Here is a 6,506-nt window from a genome sequence, read left to right as displayed (position 1 = left end):
AAAGATTCTGCAGCTGTCTGGGGGGCAGCAGTTCAAGGTGGGTTGGAAAAGTGGGGGGAAATCCTTCCCCCACCTGTTTAGAACAAGTCTCTCTCTCTCTCTCTCTCTCTCTCTCTCTCTCTCTCTCTCTCTCTTTCTCTCTTTCTTTCTTTCTTTCTTTCTCTTTCTCTCTTCCCCTCTCCACTTTCTCCTCTTGAAGTTTTGCAAAGTCTGCGAGCTCTTAACCTTGCACTCCCCTTCCCCTTGTGCGAGAGGAAGCGGTTCCAGAATTAGTTGGGAATTATTATAGAATTAGGCACAGGAGTCTGCCTCATTCGACTCTTTAAAGAAAGAAAGAAAATGACTAGGAATCACCTCTGATTCCTGATTCATTCTGGATCTGAATTGGTTGCAGGCAGTGCTGGACCAGCTGTTGCAGATCACCCTCTTTTGCAGATTTCGCCTAGGAATTGGGAGTTGACCCTGAGCAGGCAGTGCCCTTTATTTTAAGAAAAACTTGCAGATATTCAGCACGGAGTTGTTAACAGTAAGTGCCTCACTTTTAACATGGCGAGGGGGTTAGGAAGAGGCCAAGAGGACTGACTGTTGTGTTTGTTATCACTTAAACTTATCCCATCCACACAGCCCTTATATCTTTTGCGAGGAAGGCATCTCTCTATATGACGCTAAGCTATTTAAAAACCGCTGTTATTGAGTGGGGAATCAAGTCCGCAGTTCTTCATGTTAATCCAAGTATTCTGGTTGTGCGATGCAGTTTGTTTATTATCTTCATTTGTACAAGTGATTCGGTTCCATTTTCCTCATTGTCAAATGCAGATATAATGTAGCCCTCTGAATTAGCATTTGATGAGAGCAATCCATCTTTGCAACTCTGGATTAGAAAATGCAGTGCCATCTGTAAAGGAACTGTCTATGAGTGAAGCCTCTGTAGTTTGTGCATAGTACTAAATGCAACGCATACTGTTAAAGGGGTAGTGGAATGTGAATTATTTGGGTAGATGATTGTTTTAAACTTTGGTCTTCTTTTTGGATGATCAAAACCTGATTCTCTGCTTTTGAACATACTTTTTCAGCTTATGTTCAGTGATCCTTTCAAAATATTCACGTGTTTTCAAGAATGGCTTGAATTGTCCGGTCTTTCAGGAATATTATGCATTGTGACAATTGCATTGACTCATATGGTTTTATTACTCAAAGTGTGGAAATAGCATGGCAATATCCTTCCTTATTCATCACATACAGAAGAACATTCTGACCACGGCAAAAACATTCACCTTGATGGTTTTCTCTCTGTGTGTCCTTTGGGCTTTGCAGACCAGCTCATTAGGAAACTGGGTTTTCTTTTTTAAAATGGGAGGTGGGGTGGCAAATGTCCCAATTATTTTGTCCTAATCAAAAGTGTGAACTTTGAAACAAAAATCAAGCAGCGTTAATTTTAGTGCAGTCCCCTTTGTCCTCTTTTAGCTATGTACTTGCCATTATAAATTTATTAGTTCAAACTGATCATTGGAAGTTTCCAAGTTCATTTGCAATGCTGAAGGCTAGTAACATGGTATTGGAATGAAATTAATGGCAACATTCTTTGAACCCTACAACGCTTTAACAGTATACAGCTTTATTTTGGTCGTGTCGATTTCTAGAACTTTGATTTATGAAGGTCTGTTACCAGTTGTACCATTTGCACCCCAGGTGTTCTGCTCTGAATAATTGGTTGTGTTTGTTTTTAAAGAGCTTCTAGCATCTGTCAATCAGCTTTTCTTCTCAGTGCAAGTAAAGCCAGGGCTTTTTTTCTTCCCAGCTGGAACTCACCTGAACTCAATTCTGGCGCCTCTCAGGTGTGCACCATTGCCATTAAACGGGAACAAGGGAGGCATTTCTGGCGAGTTCCGGCACTTATTTTTCTAGAAAAATAGCACCGAGTAAAGCCAACCTTTCTCCCCTAGCAAAGGGTTTTCTAATCTCTCTGCTTATTTGGGCTTTTGTTCTTCAAGTTGGTGTCTTCAAGGAAAACACTGGAGACTGCTGGAAAAGAGATGTAGAGAATTTATGTTGGTCTGTGTTTGTTTTATGCCTAGAATTTCAGTGTTTAGAATACTTAGAGATGCTTCAGAACAATTACTACTATTATAATAAATGTCTTGAAATTATAGTGTCACTCTTTATTGTTTCATGAACTCCAGTTAAAATGTAAAGATCTAAAATGTATTTTTAGCAGAATACCAAAGCAGCTGGTTAGGAAAATGATGCTACCATATTCTTTCAACTTCCCTTTGCTCTCCTATACAGTGATACCTTGGTTTACAACCATAATCCGTTCCAAAGGTCTGGTTGTAAATCAAAACAGGTTGTAACCCAAGGCACACTTTTGCCAATGGGGCCTCCAAAAAAAATGGGTTGTAATAATAAAAAAGGGTTGTAATCCAAAGAAAGGGACACACACTTCAGGGTTTGATGTGGTTGTAATCCAAAACGGTTGCAATCCAAAATGGCTGCAAACCAAGGTACTACTGTACTCATTTTCTGTAGGTGTCCTCAATGTTCAATATTTTACAAAGCAAACGGCTCCGTTCAGACACCATCCCAAGCCGTGGCTTGTGCTACGCATAGTCAGTGCATTTTTATTTTTGTTGCTGATACCCACCAGTATGTAGGACTATCACCTCCTTTTTTTGCTGTATTGGCAGCCATTTTATACTGGCACCCATAGCACTTTCTCAAGATATATATCCCCCCCCCCCCCGCAAAAAAAACAGTGCCTATAGTCAGTAGTCCAAACCATGGTTTCAAACTTCCAGATGTACTCTTATGGTTTAGAGCTGCCTGCTTTTGGTTCCTATTTGGTAAGGCTTCAAACGTTTTATTCTGTCTCTGGGCTGCAGGCTCTTGAGTGGGGCAGCAATTTTGTGGATTGCCAGTGGTTTGTGAATTTAGGAGTTAGCAGAAAGTGTGGCTTGCAAACCAGCTTCTTTGCATGTAGAATGTGCCAGGTTGAATCGGGCTGGGAATATACTTTGTCTGAAATCCTGCCAGTCAGCTAGATGGCCCAATGCGCTGACTTAGCACATGAAGGCTTCCTATGTTCCATGCTTTGTTTTCCTGGTTTGGTGCTTTTTGTAAATTGGTGTAAGGTCAGACATAACACCAAACCATGGTTTGATGTTACATCTGAATGTAACCAATGACGGTAAAATCCTAAAGTGTTAATGTAGATAAATGAAGTCAAATTTGAAATTACATGTATCAAGACAAAAAAGGGGGTGTTGCAAGAAACAAGGTTAGAAAAAGCACCTCATAAGAAGTGTTTGTTCAGGACAGTTGTGTTTCCACCTGAATTTCAAGTTTTTGTTTTTTTCTAATTCTCCATCCAATTCAGTAAGATTTGTGTCTGTGATGATATTTAATATTTTGGGGGGAATTCAAAGTATTTTAAATATGTACTGGGTATTATTTCACTGCTGTGTAGGTTGTGAGAAATCGTTCTAGAGCATATAACAGCTACTTGAGCAACAAAATAAAACAAAATTGTGCATTTTGCACCCTACAGCTATGACCACAAGATGGGAGTGTTGTATCATGAAGAATAGCACTACTTGCAGGTTGCAACTGATTTGGGCTGCTTAAGATTAAATGATTGTCCCATTTTTCTACTACAAAACCACCGCTTTCCAAAGCCTAACTAAATACACCATCGTTTGGAAGAGTTGTGGAATTGAAATGTGATATCATCTAGATATGCAAACAGGAAAAGGGAAGCCTCCGCACAAACAAACTCACAAATAAACAAGGCTTATTTGGAAGAATAAAATATTGCATTTTATACAACCTTTTCTGCAGATAATCTAAGTGACACTTTACAAGCAATGTCAAAAATATTTTCTCCTTTTGTCATGAAATTCATAAGACATGAAATCACATTCTCTCCCCCTCCCCTTAATTTTACAAGGCTTTGTGTGCAAGGATATAGGCAACTCTCCTATTAAAGAAGAAAAAGAGTGGATTCGGCAAAGCATGATGCCGGGGGGGGGGGAGGGGAACACAGTTCTGAGGTGCAACAAAGGATTGGGCTGGACAGTGACTTTAAGACATGGAGCCATTCCACTGAAAAGAATATCTTGCCCATTTGTAGGCCTAGAACGCACATGTTCTCAGGAGAAGTTTTCCTGGCGATGTGGTTTTCCGTGACAACTCCAGTTGACTTGCTGTCTTCCCATTTATTAAAATTCATTTGCTTAAAGAGAATGAGGAAGGCAGACAAACTGGCAGAAAAAACCCTGACTGGATAAGGATTTCCCCTTTTCTCTCCATCCCTTCGCCTGCCTCCTGAGCTCTGGCAAGGAGTTCATTTTACAGGTTTTTCGGAATCAGGCCTAGAAGCCTCCACAGCTGGACCTGCGCTTCTGCCCAGACATGTTGCTGGTCCAGAGGTCCCTAGACCTAGAAGGAGGAGCAGGGTCTGTTCAAGACATTTGCTGCCTGAAGCCATGATGTCTTCCCTTGGGGAAAGGTGTTAGCTCACTGGTAGAGCTGATGCTTTTGCGTTCAGAAGGCCCCAGGCTCCAGAGGCAGAGCCAGGAGGCACAAAGGATGTGATCCTCATATTTGTAGGATGCTAGGTTGCATTGCAGCCGCTTGCAAGTCAGATATGTCTAGACACAGGGCCACACAGAGCTTTCTCCCTCTCCAGGCAAGTGGAAAAGACATTCCAGGCTGAGAAAAGCACTCGAGGACAAGCGAAGTTCTGATGCCTAGAGAGATTCTCAAGGGCCAGACAGACCTGGAGTGGATCCCACTCGGCCTAGAGCCCTGCTCTAGGAAAACTGTACAGTCGTACCTTAGTTGACTAATGGAATCCATTCCAGGAGTCCGTTCGACTTCAGAAAATGATCAAAAACCAAAGCGTGGCTTCCAGTTGGCTGCAGGATGCTCCTGCAGCCAATCAGAAGCCATGTTGGACGTTCGGGTTCCAATGAACATTTGCAAACCGGAACACTCACTTCCGGGTTTGCGGAGTTCAGGAGCCAAAACGTTGGAGTCGCAAGGCGTTCCGTCAGCCAAGGTACGACTGTAATAGAATTGTGTAATCATAGAATTGTAGAGTTGTAAGGGACCCCAAGGGCCATGTAGTCCAACCCCCTGCAATGAAGGAAACTCAGCTAAGGTATCTATGACAGATGGCCATCCAACGTCTGCTTAAAAACTTTCAAGGAAGGAGAGTCCACAACCTCCCGAGGGGAGACCTTTATCATATATGAATGCCTTGCTTTTGGTCTGCCTGCTTATAAAACAGCGATGCTGCAACACAATCATCTCAGTTCTGGAAATAAAGCCTCGGTTGTTCCTAAATTGAGGGAGCAGAGGAGAGGGGAGAAATAAAAATTGAAATGGAGACCTATGCAAATGTGAACTCTCTCTTCTTTTTGTAGAAAGGTCCCATTAAGTACAATGTCCGGGTGAAACTGGCCTAGAGACAGATTGGCTGCTGGATTTGTCTAAGACTAGATTACTATCTGTTCCTGAATGCTCTGCACTGGTGGCACCAGAAATATACATATATAGTGGATGCTCGGGTTGCGAATGTGATCTGTGCGGGAGGCACATTTGCAACCTGCAGTGTTCGCAACCCACAGCGCCACATCTGCGCACACACAAGTCGCGATTTGGCGCTTCTGCGCATGCGCAAAGCACGATTTAGTGCTTCTGCGTATACGTGAGCGCCGAAACCCGGAAGTAACCCGTTCCGGTACTTCCGGATTCGGCGTGGTGCACAACCCAAAAATGCGCAACCTGAAGCGTCTGTAATCCGAGGTATGACTGTATGTGTGTGTATTGTGGGTGTTGTGCTCCTTTTGGGATAATTTTTCTCACCTGCGGCCCCCAGACCACATCCCGGGAAACGGTTAAACCAGGAGAGAGTAGCCCCTGCATGCAAAGACACATTGGAAAGAACCAAACAATACAAACCTGGGTTCGGCTCGCCTCTCTGAAAAAGTACCGTATTTTCGTCCTATAGGACGCATCGGTCCATAGGACGCACCTAGATTGGGAGGGGGGGAAATAAAGGGGGAAAATTATTTTCCCCCCCAGGCGTGGGGCTGGGGCGGGGGAAGCCCGAGCTTCCCCCTCCCCCAGCCCCAGAACGGGACCCAGAGCGATGCCAAAGCTGCGTGCAGCTTTGGCATCGCTCTGGGAGCTTGCAGGGCTGGAGGAGGGGGAAGCCCTCCGCCAGCCTTCTAACCGAGTTTGCAGGGCTGGCGACGGGGAGGAGCAGGCTCCCCCCCCCCGCCAGCCTTCTAGCCAAGTCGGGGGGCAGCGGGAAGGGCACGCTGCGCCTCCCGCTGTCCCCCGAGCTTGTGGGGCTGGCGGTGGGGCTCTGCTGAAGCCTGGAGAGCGCACCGACCCCTCTCGCTCTCCAGGCTTCAAGAAAAGCCTGCATTCACCCCATAGGACACACACACATTTCCCCTTCATTTTTGGAGGGGGGAAAGTGCGTCCTATAGGGCGAAAAA

This window comes from Podarcis vaucheri (assembly GCF_965113315.1).
Source record: "Podarcis vaucheri genome assembly, chromosome: 12".
NCBI classification, from domain to species: Eukaryota; Metazoa; Chordata; class Lepidosauria; order Squamata; family Lacertidae; genus Podarcis; species Podarcis vaucheri.
This window is presented reverse-complemented; position numbering follows the sequence as displayed.